The sequence below is a fragment of the Sinohyriopsis cumingii genome, chromosome 15, assembly GCF_028554795.1.
Source record: "Sinohyriopsis cumingii isolate HCF-2022 chromosome 15, ASM2855479v2, whole genome shotgun sequence".
Lineage (NCBI taxonomy): Eukaryota > Metazoa > Mollusca > Bivalvia > Unionida > Unionidae > Sinohyriopsis > Sinohyriopsis cumingii.
In genome coordinates, this window is record NC_142975.1 from 119,763,093 (window position 1) to 119,780,396 (window position 17,304).

Sequence of the window (17,304 nt, forward strand, 5' to 3'; positions counted from 1 at the left end):
ATTAGTCTAAAGTACACTATACATAGCAGCTATTAAAATAGGGAAAATGAATTTTGCCAGACTAGACAATACCAGCTTCTGAAAGTGCAATGAATAAATTACCAAATATGTTAAATGTAAAAAAAGTTATCGGCTCTTTTTTATACAATTTACCTCTGAAGTTCAGGAAGTGAAAATGACCAAGTAGAGCTAGCACTTTTTTGAAAGGTGCACATTTGAAGTAAGGCCAAGCTGTATACTCTATAACCCATAGTACACCATCAATCATACACCAAAATAAAGGGAATTAAAGGTTCTTTGCATTAGACCTAAGATATACAAGGTCTTTTTTAAATAGCCAGTATAACCAGTGAGGAAAGCCAAGGACATTCTTTTTCTTTAAAATCCTAACCCTATGCAAAATGCGAAACTGTATAGCGCCACCTAAATTACTTGAGAGAGGGTTAATGGTCAATTAGCTATCAAAACACATGTCTGTGAATGTACAATATAATACTGGAACTAACCTGGCCGAGGCAAGCAGCAGATGAGTTCTTCCTCCAGCATTTATACTGGCTGCCATGTATGGTCTATCTTGTGCAGAAAAATGGTGTTACATCCTACGACAACAGCATCTTACTGATATGTCAGATTTTAAAGAGTATTTGTTACCATGTACTATATAAAGTTAGGGATTTACGAACCTACTTGCCCATCTCCCAGGACATGCTCAGCTACAGCTTGCCCAAGCTCAAATTTTCAAGGTACTTGCCCATGGGAAAGTCTGAAATATTGAGAGAAAAATAGGTAGAAAGGGGTGTGATCAGTTTATAATGCTGGTGCTTTGTGATCTCGGTAGGGTACATATATCAGTACCTTTATTTTTAGTATTTATATGTACCATGCTTTATGTTCTGCAGGTTTTATATTCATGATCTTGCCACATTGTCATCACCTTTATTTATATACCACATTCTTCTGACTTCAGTTAATCTGTCATGTCATTTCCATCTTTTAGTCAATGTCAAGGTCATTTTCACATTTTCTTATTCTGATATGATCGTGTGAATTTTGACTATTTAAACCAAGTTTTAATATAAGGAATAAATATTGATATTTTAACTGAACAGTTAAAATTTGAATCATAATATTCGTACATATTTGGGATCAACTTTCAAGCCCTAACTTATCCTCTGGCAGTTTGTTAGCTTGTTGACCCTAAATAATTGCATATCAAAAGTTGTTTTGTTTTTCCTATTGCGGATTGCTGATTTTAAGGTGATTTATTAACTTGTTAATTGTTAATAATAAAACTCATGAAATTTCTTTGACAGTTGTGTTTGGAGAAAAAAAGGCACTCATCTCTAACCACAGGGAGGATTTTATTCAAAGCATGATCAATGTATTGATAATGTAGCACCCACAAGCAGTGTTTATGATTTGTTGTTTACATGATAATTAACAGGAGACCAAAACATACATGCTGCCTGAGAAAATGTTAAATGGATAAAAAGTGTTCACAATCTCAAAAGTCAGCTTATGAGTGATTTTAAGGTGATTAGATCATGTGTTTAAAAAATGTACAAAAAAGTGCACACAATCCTTCATTTTGTAGTTGACAAGATTAGTCTTATCTAAGCAAGAAAAGAAACTTGATAAAATTTCTAGCTCTAATGAACCTGTTTTAAAGAAAAATAACCATTATGATGCTGTGAAACATGCAGAAAATTCCACTTAGCAGGGGTGGTGGCGATATGTTCTGCAGCCACTACAGAAAATCCAAAACCGCTCAAAGCAAAGCAGGCTAGCAAATCCATTTGATTGACGGTTATAGGAGTGGCACAATCAGATACCATGATTTCAGCAAAGTTCATTTGGTGGTTGTTGTTGTTGTAGGGTTTAACGCCATTTTTCAGCACACGATAGGCTATATATGGCGGCCAGTATTAATGGCGCATGAAGAACCCGGGAAAACCCCAGAAAGAACCACCGACCCATGAGAAGCTACTGACGAGCTTTCTCACATACCCACAGTAGCTGAATCCAAGACTCGAACCCACGCAGACAGATGTGAGATGGCAGTGATCCGTAACGGAGAGTGGTTTAGACCACTCTGCCACTCGGGGCCCCTAAGTTCATTTGGACTGCGTTGCAAGAAGCATGAATGAAAATAAGAAGGTGAAAGCTCTGGTCAAAACGGCTGCATCTACCCAACACTAATGAAGTTCTGAGAGGGTGAAATAAGACAGTTCTATTAATTGGTTGTTTAATTTTTCAGTTAAGTTATTTTACATAACTCTCTCTCTCTCTCTTAAAGATCTGGCTAAACCATTGTCTACTTATCCATTTTTGGGGCAAGCAGTCTTAAATAAAATGCATAAATTCCTAGCTAGATAAACATTTTAGCAAATGTTTGAAAAGCAGATGGTGATATTCCAATATTTTCATTTATTACACCATACCTGAGGCTGATGGCAGATATTTCATTGTTTATCATTTATATGCATAAACTCAGGTTTAGCCAATCACTGCAAGAAGGAGTAAATTTCTCACCATTGAGACCATATTGTCTTCGAAACACACTTATCAATCACTAAAACTGACACCTTCATTGATATACAGGAGATTGTTACATTGTTTTGTTACATGTTAAGACTGCAAAGATGCAACACAGGCAGCCACAAGTAATAAAGGAGAGTTGCAGATGGTTGTCTGTAGCTTGCAGTAATGAGATAATACTTTAGTGAACATTGCTGATGAAGTAAATGACTTCTTGGTTTCAATATTCAGTGGCCTGTACATTGACAGTTATCAGGGTCCATGGTGCAGTCACTCTTATGTCACCAAGATATGCAGGGAAAGCAAAGGTTGTACTCACCTTTTCATGAACTGATGTCTTCACTACCGCCCCTTCAGCTGTGTCACCACCACCCTTTTTGTTGCAGTTATGTGTTTTTGTACTGCTAGTACCATTTTTTTAAGTCTTTGGTATAACTTGGCTGGGGTTTAAACCCATAACTTCATGCATCTAAGGTGGACGCTCTAACCACTTAGGTTACAAGAGCGTTTGAAGAAATAATATAAAAATGCCATTAGAATATTGTACATGTATGATAATCACATCACAAACAGCTGTGGGCCCCAGGTGGCCAAGTGGTCTGAAGTGCTTGCCTTGACCAATTGCCTACCATCACACCTATGTATGTGTGGGTTCAAGTCTCAAGTTCAGTCAGTGTGGGTATGTGAGAAAGCTTGCCAGTAGCTTCCAGTGGTTCAGAGGTTTCTGCTGAAGTTTTCATGCATTCTTCCTCCACCAATTATATTGGCCATCATGTATGGCCTATATAATGTGTGTTCTCTTATATGAATTATTTCCCAGTATATTTTCAAGTACCAAAGTTTCTTAGTTATTTTGGCCATATGACCCTAAAAGAGAATAATAGAAACTATATTGTCCCAAATTTTAACTGACTAACCAGATTAAATTATTTTAATTGCAGGTTAGTAAAAATGCTTAATCATCTACCTTTAATCACATTTTATTTGATATTTTGTTTAAATATACTTTCTAAAGGTTCACATTAATGGCACTTTCAAAGATTTCTAAATGCGGGTGAATGCACACGTCTTCAGATCACACTGTTTGCCCTCATTTCTTTGTTGCGGATAAAACATTACTGTAACTATTCATACATAACACACTAAAATGCACAAAATTACGGACATGGCCCTTTATAGTTGGTATGTGAACTAAAACCCTTCTTTCCAACCAAATCAACACAGGCAAGAGCTCATCTATTTATAGAAGGAGTGGTTTTCATAATGTAACAACTCGCTTTATCTAGCTTCATTATAACAGTCCATTGATAGGATTGCAAATTTATGGTTTGTTTATTTGTCTTTGTACTTGTATTAGTTTTAGGCATTGATTAAATATAATCTGCTTTGCATTTTTTCTCTGTATTTTCACAAATACGAGTCAAGTCAGAAAACAACTTTGACCTTACAATGCTTCTCGTGAATTCCACAACATAGCATTGTAGCATATGTTTTTGACCTATATAATTGCATTTTATTTTAAAGTTAAAACTTAAATAGCATAATACCTTAAAATTTTCATGAACCATTCATGAAAGTGCATTGAAAGGTTCGTGAGCTATTCATGAATGTGCATGAACTGAAAATGGTCTAGCGATATGAATTCATGAACTGTTCATGAAACAACACTTCACAAACTGTTCTTGAACAGTTCATGAAATATGCATGAACTGAAGTAATGAACAGTTCATAAAAGTTCACAAATTGGGTCATCATTCATGAACAAGTGTATGAACATATTCATGAACCATGATGAACAAAGTTTCTCATGAATGACTTATGAACAGTTCCTATAAAAAAAAATTTTTATCAGTTGACAAACTCAAAAATACTATTTCATCCTGAATCATAAAATAACCTTAGATGTGGGGGTTTTAAAACAGTATAAAATGCAACATATTATCTTAAAATGGTATTTAATTTTAAAAAAATTATAATATGCAATAAGAACATGTAAACTGACAAGTGATGTTCTTTTTTTTTAGCAACACTTTTTGTATGTTTTGTAATTTTTCTTTAAAAGTTTTCCAAGAAATGTTGGGGTAGTTGTGTTCAATCAACTGTTGAAGCATATTTAACTGTCATTCCACTGGGGTTTCTCCTGACTTGACCAGTCTTTTTTCTCAGAGACTGACCTGTCAGATAACTCTCTTGTGAAGATGTTCAGGGCCTATAATTTAATCAAATCCTGTCCTTTGTCACTACTGAATGTCTCCATCTGCAACTTAAGCTGTTCCATCTGATTACTGTTTGGATCTGTAACATTGCTGCAGCAGTCACTATTTAATGTCTCTTCCATCTTGGCCATAGGATCTGTTAGTTTTAAAATTTTCCTCCTTAATCTACAAACTTCATCCTCTAATAATGTAACTTTTCTGCTGTCTGATCTGAAAGAAAGATAAAGTTAGTTAATTACAGATGACCTCTGATCAACATTGTCTTCAGCTTTAAGCACATTATCATTGTACCCCACTTTATTTCCTGGAATAATTATGATCCAACTCAAAATTATTTAATCCCTTACACCTAATACACAACTTACTGAGCATTTATATTATTGGAGAATTTTTTCACTAGTTGTATTTTAACTGAAGCTAACTAGCCATAGGTTTTGTCACAGGAGTTGAATGTTTTAATCAATAAAATATGACAAAATTTTTGGACATCGTTAAACTAAATAACCTTGTTTGTGTGTGTGTGTGTGTGTGTGTATGTATATATATATATATATATATATATATATATATATATATATATATATATATATATATATATAACATTACAGATAACGGTTATTTTATGCTTTCAAAATGTTTCACCATTTTCTGTTGATAAAACGTCAGACTTGTGTGGTATAAGCCTTAATGTCACTATGCATCCACTCCGATTCAGCATGTTGCATATAGCTGCTTCCTGTTTTGTCACATTGTTATTTGCACCAGTGTTGTGTACAATTTGACACATTAACAATTTTTTTTTTTTTTTCTCGTTTTAATTTACCAAATTGCATTAGATCATAGAGATCATAGAAATAGTGTTGTCTTGAAAAAGAAAACGATATCGAACATGTAAATTCCTATTGTAGATGTAGTACCACGTCTGGTATTGAGATTGAAATGGGGGGGGGGTATGATAATGTTTACTAATTTTCAAAAAATTGAAGAGCAAGTTTAAATTAGGTCTGAAAAAATGTCATGTATAATTAGTTTGGTTAAAACTAATATGATGACATAAAAACCATTAAAATATCCATAGAACTGCCACTGAAATAACCTTGAATGACCAAGAAAAAGATACCATAATTTTGATGATCCTGGCTGCATACGCTTTTCCTCCTAATTTAGCTCTCACTAACTCATTTCCTTCATATTCTTCTTAATCTCTTCTCTGCATTTCTACTTACTTAAAAGAAATGATATTGAAAATATTCTCTTCTGTCCATTCCTTGGGAGTTCACGGTTTTTGGTGAAGTTTTTGTTTGTTGCAGTTGTTTTCGTGCTCCTTTTTTTAGTGGAAAAGGAGGCTCAGCTGCTGAAATCTTGCGAGTATATTAACCAATCAGATCATGTCTTCTTTCACAATCATCCCATCAGGATAATCGTTGTTTACATATTTAGGTTTTTACAGCAAATTGGCAACCATTGACTAAGTCAGTAGAATATGTAGTTTATGTTAGAACAAAGTCATTATAAGCTTTTGTAGCAAGTGCATTTTGTTCATGTTGGCCAGAAAATATTTTCCCATATTAATCCAGAACTACTCAGGTTAAGTACACAAGTATTGAATAAAAGATCTCTATGAACATTTATACAGTATCATGTCATTAAAATAAATATTCACCTTTATTTATATTTCACTAATATTGTGGGAAGTTTTTATGATGAATTTTCATGAACATTTTATGAATATAATGATATAGAAATTTCATATACATTTTTAAGAAATATCTTGGTGGTGCATCAAAGTACTTGAGTTGGTCATGAACCAAGTTCATGACATTTCAGGAACTTCAAAGATATTATAATAGTTCATAAAAGTTCATCAGTGTGTTCATGAACCTAAGTACATGGTTAATCAAAATTCTTAAAGTGTTCCTCCTTAGTTGAGGAACTTTCAAGAATGTTCATAAACATTTATGAACAGTTTGATTGTTCATGAATTTATGTTCATAAGGGCAAGTTTGCTTTCTATGCATTGCATATTTTTTTGAATATGTTTTCCTGATGGATTACAAAAACAGACAATCTGATAAACTAGTACTTCCCAGATATAGCCATGTCCACCATTATTTCCATGTTACTGGTATACCTACAGTTTAAAGTCTCTACGTCTAAAAAAAATAACATGGCAAAGTCATTTTCACTTTCCAAACAGAAGCAGGCAAAGTTTCCATTTTTTAGGCAATTTAATCGCCCATTTTGCCCGGTAGTGTGACCCCTAGTGGTTATTGCATCTGCCTCAAATGTGGGAGGTTGCAGGTTTGAACCCTGGCAGAATCATACCAAAGACATAAAAAATGGTTAATAATAGCTGCTTCACTAGGCACTCAGCATTAAGAAGTTAATGTTTGGGCTGGTTAGCCTGGTGTTGGGATAATGTGACAGGGTGGAACATCATGCTACATGTCTATGGCATGATGCCTCAGTGCTAGACATGACTATAAACTGTCACACTGTAGACATCATAGCAGTATGACTGAAAAATTGTTAAAGCTACGTTAAAAATTCTGTACACACACACACACACACACACATATATATATATATATATATATATATATATATATATATATATATATATATATATATATATATATATATATATATATATATAGAGTGTATAGTGTATTGAAGTGACACTGAAATCCATTCATCAGACATGCTTTTGTGGTATTGTTATGCCATCAGTTGCATGATTTAGTATTGATAAATGTCATTTGGCTTAATCAATCAAGGTTAGACAGCAGTCATGTGATCAACAGTAGTGAGAGAAATGCAGAATGGACCAAAAATTGAAACTTAACTTTTGGTCACTGCTTTTGTTCAGTCAAAAAGATTTTTTAATACATTGAATATACAGTAGAACCTGTCCTGAAAAACCACCCCTTCTGCCAAGGTCTTTCTGGACAGTTGGTCTCTCATGATGGGTCAAGCCACCACATCCAGTAAAGATGAAGTTGTTAAAATTTAACTCTATTCCTACATGATCGATACAAGGGTAGCACAAAACTGGAATAGACTGATAAATAAGCAATTTTCAACTGCCAGTCTGTGTTTGTAAAAATACATCCTTTCCCTCAGTTACACCAGTAATGGCTACTCTGGTACGTAGTCATACCTTCAGTGTTAAACTTACAAAGTATCCTTTTGAAGATAATTGCCTCTACATTTTTGAACAATGTACAAAGTAACAATGCACCAGTACACTCTAATGGCTAGTAGGCATTACATGCTAAGGGAGGCAACTCATGAAATCCAATAGATGTAGCTAGGACAAAGCAGTCACATATATGATTGATCCGCAATGGATGTTGATAGGATTAACATATCAGAACCTTGGCTATCAAAGATGGTTATGACCCGGTTGATTTAGGGCCAGGTCAGTATCATTAGCAGACAAGAAGAAAAACATATTTTTTCCATGCCCATTAAGTTTCTAGTTTTTCCCAAAAGGATGCAAATGCAAGATTGAGTTAAAAAAAATTACCTTACTGTCCGAAATGGTGACCATGCATTCTAAAAAGCAAACATTGGTTTTAGAACTGTGGGTCAAATTCAAAAATGTGTATGTATCAGATGCATAAATGAGGGTAAAGGGAAATATGGTATGGCTGGTTATAGGGTAGGGTAAAGGGATATATGGTATGGATGGTAATATGGTAGGGTAAAGGGAAATATGGTGTGGATGGTTATAGGGTAGGGTAAAGGGAAATATGGTATGGATGGTTATAGGGTAGGGTAAAGGGAAACATGGTATGGATGGTAATATGGTAGAGTAAAGGGAAATATGGTATGGATGGTTATAGGGTAGGGTAAAGGGAAACATGGTATGGATGGTTATGGGGTAGGGTAAAGGGAAACATGGTATGGATGGTAATATGGTAGGGTAAAGGGAAACATGGCATGGATGGTTATAGGGTAGGGTAAAGGGAAACATGGTATGGATGGTTATAGGGTAGGGTAAAGGGAAACGTGGTATGGATGGTAATATGGTAGGGTAAAGGGAAACATGGTATGGATGGTTACAGGGCAGGGTAAAGGGAAACATGGTATGGATGGTAATATGGTAGGGTAAAGGGAAACATGGTATGGATGGTAATATGGTAGGGTAAAGGGAAATATGGTATGGTTGGTTATAGGGTAGGGTAAAGGGAAACATGGTATGGATGGTTATAGGGTAGGGTAAAGGGAAATATGGTATGGATGGTTATAGGGTAGGGTAAAGGGAAACATGGTATGGGTGGTTACAGGGCAGGGTGAAGGGAAACATGGTATGGATGGTTATAGGGTAGGGTAAAGGGAAACATGGTATGGATGGTAATATGGTAGGGTAAAGGGAAACGTGGTATGGCTGGTTATAGGGTAGGGTAAAAGGAAACATGGTATGGATGGTCTGTATGGTAAAAGGAAACATGGCATGGATGGTTATAGGGTAGGGTAAAGGGAAACATGGTATGGATGGTTATATGGTAGGGTAAAGGGAAACATGGCATGGATGGTTATAGGGTAGGGTAGAGGGAAACATTTTATGGATGGTAATAGGGTAGGGTGAAGAGAAACATGGCATGCATGGTTATATGGTATGGTAAAGAGAAACATGGCATGCATGGTTATAGGGTAGGATAAAGGGAAACTTAGTATACATATGCATGGTTATAGGGTAGGAGTCTAAAAAGTGTCCAAGCTATTGTCAAATGATTATGTTCTGGTGGGTGGTTGAATGTAGAGAGATAGACCAAGTGGTCAGTGTCAGTTGCATGTATACCATTCTTTAAAGCCCTGTGGTGGGGCCCCGAGTGGCAGAGTGGTCTAAGCCATTCTCCATTACGGATCACTGCCATCTCACCTCTGTCTGCGTGGGTTTGAGTCTCGGATTCGGTCAATGTGGGTATGTGAGAAAGCTTGCCAGTACCTTCTCGAGGATTGGTGGTTCTTTCTGGGGATTTCCCAGGTTCATCCTCCTCAATTAATACTGGCTCCCATGTATAGCCTTTCATGTGCTGAAAAATGGCATTAAACCCTACAACAACAGCAACAACAACAAAACCCTGTAAGTGTATACTAACTGTATATGGTTTATATGAACTAAGTCAGTACTACTATGCTACATGTGTGTCTGAGGTTCTGAGCTGATGGGGGTAGGAAAAGGCTGGGGCATAATCTGACAAGTACTGACACCTGGGAATTAATTGAAATTTATGTAAAATCACACATACCTCCCTACCCCTACTCCCTCCCTCCCCCACGACTAGGTTGAGATCAAAAGACAGAAATTGTTGACATAATTTAAACCCATATAACTATCAGTTGTTATAGATTTTTGTGTCTTGCTTTATTGATGTTTGAATTTGAGAACATTGAAAATTTCTGTGTTTACCTGTACATATACATAATTACATATGTACATTATGTGTGTTTGTCTGTATACATATGTAATTACATATGTACATTATGTGTGTTTACCTGTACAAATAAATAATTACATATGTACATTATGTGTGTTTATGTGTATACATATGTACATTATGTGTTTACCTGTACATATACATAATTACATATGTACATTATGTGTGTTTATCTGTATACATATGTAATTATATATGTACATTATGTTTGTTTACCTGTATACATACGTAATTACATATGTACATTATGTGTGTTTATCTGTATACATATGTAGTTACATATGTACATTATGTGTGTTTACCTGTACAAATACTTAATTAACACATACAAAATTTCTACATGTGACTATCCCTGTGCATTCTTTTATTTTGAATACATTGTACAGAATTTTAACATATTTATGTTTTATGTTTTATTTTTTTATTTTGTTGTCCTTTGTGTTTACAGTTGTTTTCAAACGGTTATTTTCCTAACTCCCTGTACATTTTTGTAACTTTATCTTAGCTGGCACCATATAGCCATGTTTTGTGCTGTGTTGCTGTAAAATGCTACTTATACACAATTTTAAATGCAATAGGATACAAAGTTTTTGAGGCACAATGGCTGTTAAGATGCATAGGCAGTGTCATGTATAATCCATGTTTTCTTTGAAAATAAGAGACAAAAGAAGTACAGGGTTATCCTGTATCATGGTAGATGGTATTTTCTGTTCCAATTCTTCTCATGACAATAGAAACTAACACAAACAATCGTGGTTTAATTTAGCTGCAGTAGCCTTTCTGTAGGTCTCATGGTTCAGGTCTGTAGGTGGTTGAGTGCCAAATCCTATTGTCCCCAGTCTCTTTGCATCTGGAGAGGCGTGTTTATCTCAACAAGTCTGTACTTCCTTTTAAATGGCTCAGGGGTCCAAACTTGTATCACCAGCAGAGGAATCAGGAAATCAGATTGTTGACAGGAGACTTAAGATAAGATGAACACATTGTTTGAGATTTAAACAGGATCTTCAAATAGACGGTTTTAGAAAGACAACGGCTTGAATCTAGTCAGGACAAGGGAAGAAAGTATTAACATACTAGTTATTAAACTTTGGTTAGGTTAAATTAAAGCCATCCTGGAAAATGTTTGCCATTCTTTTAACATTAAGTTTCTGAAAACTTGCTGAGGTTTTGCTTAAATATTGCCTTTCATGAGAACATTTTTGAACTTTTTCTGAAAAGTTGCTGAAATGCTTAATTTGCACAGTAAATTTATTAAAGTTTTTAATTTGTAAATGTTTGGTTATAACAAATTACAAAACGCCCTTGTCTGTATTATGCTTTCACTGTTTGCACCAGGTGTATTGTGGTTTCATGCTGTCTACCTGTTTGGAGAAGCTTGTTTGGAACATTGTGCAAAAACATGCAGCATAGGTTAATGAAATCCAATTAGATTATTAGATAAATAAATAAAAAATCAGTTATTTACATATTATGTATCTATCTTTACACAAACATTGCTTGCAGGATTAGGCAAGACTTATTAAATAACAAATGCCATTTAAGTAGAACATTTGTATTTATCTTCAGATGTCATGACAATTAGATTAGGAGTTAAAGACTTGGATTTTGTGAACCAAAACCTTGTTAGCACACTTTCGCAAAATCCACTAGCATAGATGAACGAAAATTGGTAGGCATATTTATAATCATGACTGGATTTGATTTTTGGGCCATTCAGGCTAATTGTGTGAGTTTTACACATTTTAGAACATTTTGGTTTTTATGTCAAGGTCTTGATAAAGCAAAAACCACTTAGGTGAACAAATTTGACATTTAACATGTATGTGTACATTATGGGAAGTTGGAAAGTTAGCACACTTTTGTAATTTTTGTTTTAAAAAATTTGGACATAGATTTTGTAGTCTGCAGTAGAGTCATGTTTGTTTTACTGTTTGAAAACTTAGTTTCTAAAATAAATTAATTATTCCATGCTTTTCTAAGAAAGGGTCAAGCACATACCGTATATTTAGAAATTTCTCGGGGTTTGATTTTGATAATTGCGTTGAAGAGTTTTAATCTTGTGAAAAGGAGTGAAATTATTGGTCAGAATTTAAGTGAATCTTGAAAATTATACCTGACCTTTATCAAAATTGAAACTTTGCATACAAAATTAAATCATATGAAAATTGTCCAACATGCATGTAGAGTACGACCGTTGTCAGTCACCTGTTATCCTCTTGCAGTAATCTTTAGACAGTAACACTCACTTAATAGACTGATTTTTGACAGGAAATATTTAATAGACAAACTCGTTTTTGGTTGGAAATATTTAAAAGACACTTTTTTTTATACCAGTACTTTATCATGTATTATTGTTTTCATGCATTATTATAGTCTTTGAATCGATTGACACTTGTGTATTATGGACAGTGAGTCATTTCATTTAATATCCACTGAGCAAAAGTTTATTATAATACTTATCCAGAGGAGATGCTTTGCTTAAGACCAGGGGTGCCGGGCAGTGAAACAGTCCAGCATTGTAAATTAATTGATATTAATGTGCATCAGTTTTTTTATTGTTGCATGACACAGGCAGTACTCCTCTTTGATTCCTAATCACATGTGATTACCTGTGCTGTGTTGAGATTTGTTCGGTGTTCATGAATATGGATAAACAAAATTACAACAACAACACAATGCAACATCATCAGCAACAAAATAAACATCATCAACAAGACAATGTAGCAATCTTCTATGCCTCAATGATTATGATGATTGCACCCATTTTATTGAACGATTAGTGATAATGTGCTTGGAAAGAAACTTTCACAGGCTGATTCAGACAGCATGAAAATCATGCTGGGTTGTAATGATGAAAAAAAGACTGCTCACAGTGATTGGTTAATCAGGTTTATGCCTATTCATGAGAAATGGGGAAATCTCCACACAGATTGCCACAGATGATAATAGTAGATTATTGCCCAATGCTTGTGACAATGCAGTTTTCTAGTTTAGAAAAACAGCATTTAAATTGTTATTAAAGTTATGTTTGTGGCAGTGCTTGGAACAAAAATGCCATATATGGTAGAGATACTTTTACATTTCTTGTTTGTAGAAAACATGAAATCCTTGGACAATAACTAATACCCTGCCAATAAATTTGAATATGGCAGTCAATAAAAGCTTTAAAATAAAAGAACATTTTCATTAGTTTGAGCTTGAATTTCAAAAGGAAATTATAAATTACAGAATAAAGAAAACAGAAGAATATGAGTTTTGGCATATCATCCTTTGATCACAGCCTTATTGGTCGGGTTGCAGGTTGCTGCAGTTGTGTAGTCAAAAATGGAATAATGCAGCTATAAGACTGAAGTGGGAAAAGTGACTTTTAAAGAAAGTCTTGTCCAGTTTGTACCAGATTTGAAAGAAAGCACCATATTAGCAATAAATTCTTAATTGACACAAATGTGCCATCAAACCTCACTTCTGTGCTAAAAATAGAATTTTTTTAAATGGAATGTTTTAAAAACCATGTGATCTACTTCAGCTGAATATGACGGTGTATCTTTGCTTTAAACGTATAAAGTTTCTGTGAAATTACATATTTACCAGCAGATATGGCCACAGAATAAAACACATTGAATTTTTAATGACATCGCAACATTTATTTTAGTGATTTTGACATTCATTGATTATAATTGATGAGTTTGTAGATCATGTGATATGTTAAAAAATGTTTGGTTGTATAGAATATGTTTAAAAACAAAATATATCACTTCCAATATTTATGAATTGACAGCATTTTCTACAGTTTGATTGGTTGTAAACAGTCATGTGATACTGATCTGAAATTTCAGTGGTAGTAGAGTATTAAAAACTGATTTCATCTTTTATTGCAGTCAGAAAATGTGATTCAGGTCAAACAAGAATGGTCATCCTTGTTATTAGCAGAGGATGACTGGCTGTTATTGATGTGAAGAAGAAAAATTTGTCAAGGTAAGAAATTCTGTAATAAAATCTGCTGGTTTAGATGCAGGTAATCTAGTTATAAGATGGTGTTTGGGGTCCTTGAAATGGCAACTTGATATGCTGGACGTATACATACCATTTCATACTTGCTTATAAGTTGAGTCCAACTGTAGATTGAACAGACCTAGATCTGCAATCAAATAATATGTCGGCATATCGCAAAGACTGTTTGCAGTTGGATTCGAATAAATGAGTATATACGGTAAACTGAAAGAAATTTACATTGCAGCATAAACAAAATTGTTTCATAAAAAGTCTGTTTACTGGAAGGGATTATGTATATATTTTTCTAAAACCAAAATCAAATGTATTTATTATAACAACAAAATAATTTTCTTTCCAGAGTTGAAAGTGGATGACAATTGGTTATTGTGCACATCAGGTTGAGTTACTGATGAAAATAAATTTAAACTACAGAATTTACCTTTAAGCAACAGATCCTTTGATTTTAATTTTAAAGAAACACCATTTGAAGTTTGTAAGCCACTGCATAGTTTTTAGCAAGTCCTGTTCCATTATTGAATTTTTCATAATGGGTAGTGTGTGTGTTTGAGAGAGAGAGAGAGAGAGAGAGAGAGAGATATACTTGGTTGGAATTTGATTAAAAATAATTTATTTTCATTGCTGATTCAAGACCTTTTGCCTAAAACATCGTGGACATTAGTTTAAACACCTGTCTTTAATTATGATGATTATTATTATTAATTTATAATTTTATCACATATTTGACTGGATACTTAAAAAAGTTTACAATTTGAGAATTATCATTATGGTTACTTCCAAGTCGCTTTCTGAGAGAGATGAAGTTATTCTGTTCTCATTGGAAGTTTAATTTACACCAAATTTAGCATGCACCATTATATTCTTAAGACCGTTAATTAGTTCAACTTCTACTCTGTCAGCAGATAATAAGAGTTGTGACCCTCCAGTCCTCTGCCCTGATTTTGGTTTCCACAGCTTTACTTTACCAATAATTGTTGGATTTTCCGACAATATGGCATGTGACAAAACCTTGAAATGAATTTAATTTCCAGACCTCCACATGGTCATTTAGAAGAGTTATGACTGCAATTATCTTTCTGTCACATTGGATTTCAGTCACATGTGGCCTGCAGTTTATTCCTGATGAGATCTTGAATGAGTTGGATTTAAAATGTTTACATCATTATGAGGAGCTCCAGTGGTTAGTGGTTAGTATTTCATATTTGTCACCCGATGTGTTGGGTTCAAATCATTTCACTGGATTAGTCTCCGTCAGCTACCATGGTGTGTCCTTGGGCAAGGCATTTTACTCTGATTGTGAATAACCCATCTGTTTTCCTGTGCCAAAAATACAAAACCAAACCAATCATTCAGAGTAATGTCACCTGCAAGTTTTTCTGACTTTGTTTCCTAAAACAAGTTCCTATATTCAAGACAAAATTGTGCAAATTATAGTTGGTGTGGCTTTTAGCAGTTCACAAATAACCAGTAGTTCTGGGTTGTAGACAGGGAGCATCATCAGCAATTCATCAGTAGCTCAGGGTTGTTGGTAATGGGGTTGTAGCTGTTCACTTGCCACTAATAGTTCAAGGTTTTAGTTTGTGGAACCTTTAGCAGTTATGGTGGATAAATCTTGTTCTGTAATTCTTAGATTTGGAAATATGGAGGCCATCAGATATCTTGATCTTGACTTCAGCTCACTGTTACTCTCCAAAATGACTTTGATGCCGGATTTAAACTTGTCTTTGTGCTCATATTTGTTTCCTATCCCAGCCCAGCACTTGCATTTCACTTCCTGTTCTGTGTCTGATGGTTTGTGGAGAATTACTCATTCTTATTTGGTCAGGGTTCTGATGTGTATGACTAATAATTCTCTATTATGAAAGATCTAATGACTCAAAATTTTATCTTGATGCCTTTCAAGTATACTGAAACTCCATAATTACTCTGCAAGCACGTGTTATTATTCACTCCTTAAAGCCTGCCCAAGAAGGAAATGATGGTCATGTTCTGAACTAAGAGCTTTCAGTAGAGATGATATTAACCACTAGAACTGACCTATGCAATGAAGATTAAGGATTTGGCAAATTTCATGTAAAGTACATGTATATGGCAATTTGCATGCAACATCAAGTAATTCTGTACTTGAAGCACTCTATCGTATCAAAGACCTTTGTAATTGTATCAAAGTAGTAAGAAAATGGTGCATATCAGAGGGGAAAAAATGCTATTCATATATATTTGTAAAAGCTAGCTAGTGTGTAGGGGTGCAATACAAAAATGTGTAAAAAAATTTTTATGCCGTTGAAAATATTTTGTACAAGTCTACCTTTTCTAAAAGCATGAATGCTAATCATCTGTTTGCCATCCTAGCAAGACTGTAAGAATGGTAGCTCCAAAGTAAACCAGGAAAAAAGTATTGTAGATCCAGCATGTGGCAAAAAAAAAAGTATTTCTGGTTACACTGAGAGAAAAAAACTGCGGGTAGGTAGTTCAGTACAACCTGTTTTTTTAAAAACTAGTTTTGTAGTCCAGACAGTATTAAGCGTCATCTGCATCCTGAATTTAACTTTGATCATAGTTTCCTCAATTTTTTATTTTGTTTTCTCCCCCCTCCTTTTTTCCCCAATTTATTTCCTCGTCCCTTCCCTCCCCACCAAAAAATGTAATGTCAGCTGGAAAAAAATAGGCCCGTTAGGTAACCAGAACCACACACTTAGTTTTTGGCCTGACACAAATTATGTTAACTCAGTCTCCAAGGTCAAGGTCATGTTTCCTATAATGTGGGATAGTACCTTAATATTTAAATTCTGTGTGTTTTATAAAATTTTATAAAGAGTGCAGTCATCATGTGTTTACTAATCCATACATTTATTACTGAAAATACAATGAAAACTTTTTAAAATTTGTTTTGATGTATTGTTGTAAAACTTGGTGATTAGTAAATAGCATATTAAAATAATTCAAGTTATAAATATCATTTCACTGATATTTACTGCAGCAAATATGTTGTGGCCTTGCCCTTGGGAATGTGACCTTGACTTTTGAAATGAAATCAGCTTAATTTGTCATGTTAGTTTTATAATGCTTTTTTCAGGATTACTTGGCAACTG

General features: G+C 34.4%; 1 protein-coding gene across 1 annotated transcript in view; it reads left to right on the plus strand.

Moving 5' to 3' along the window:
* Positions 1 to 17,304, plus strand: part of LOC149782596 (uncharacterized) — a 183,620-nt gene that overhangs the window by 5,449 nt on the left and 160,867 nt on the right. Inside the window, exon 2 of the mRNA XM_089934046.1 lies at positions 14,080 to 14,176. The gene's annotated coding sequence lies outside the window, so the exon portion shown is untranslated. The remainder of the gene's footprint in view (positions 1 to 14,079; positions 14,177 to 17,304) is intronic.